The 549-nt window shown below is 48.3% G+C and overlaps 1 non-coding gene across 1 annotated transcript; it reads left to right on the top strand.

The window, feature by feature from the left end:
- Positions 1–77: 77 nt before the first annotated feature.
- Positions 78–155, top strand: SARC_30336. Its single transcript has one exon. It is a non-coding gene; the product is annotated as a tRNA-Thr (tRNA).
- The last annotated feature ends 394 nt before the right edge of the window (positions 156–549 follow it).

The raw sequence follows: 549 nt of genomic DNA, 5'->3' as shown, positions 1-549 counted from the left end.
AAGTTTGTCAAGAGGATGGTCAATGGTAGCATCAGAGCTATAGAGATTAAATGTTGAAATATTACCTCTCTCACCAGTGGTAACTGGCTTAGTGGTAGACGTACTGGCTGGTAAACCAGTAGGTCTCGGGTTCGAAATTCGGCCCGGATTTCTTCTTCTTCTTCGGTATAGGAAAAATATCAGCCACGTGGGACACGATAGAGGGGTCCACAACTGCTGCTGCCGCTAGCTCCTTCAAGAGCGCTTCAGTGCGGTTCAATTTGCGTCGAGATTGAGAGGATCCAACCACTCGTTGTCAAGTTATGGCGTCCTCAACTTCGGCCCCAAGATTTGAGCTGGATGGAATGGCTTCTCCATCGATGGCGAAACCGAAATTTTCGGACAGGTCCAATACTTCCTTTTAACTCCGGATTTGTGCTGGAGTGTCCTTTAGATGTGGAGTTATATTGTCCCCGACATTCGTATCCACGAAATTTCCAGCCTTTCGACGTTTATCCTCAATATTTGACGGCACGTGGTCAGGGGGCAAGCTGGGGTCCTGAGCTTCAC

The sequence above is a fragment of the Sphaeroforma arctica genome (assembly GCF_001186125.1).
Source record: "Sphaeroforma arctica JP610 unplaced genomic scaffold supercont1.14864, whole genome shotgun sequence".
NCBI lineage: Eukaryota > Ichthyosporea > Ichthyophonida > Sphaeroforma > Sphaeroforma arctica.
Note: the sequence above shows the minus strand (reverse complement) of the source record. Positions and strands in the feature narration are given on the sequence as shown.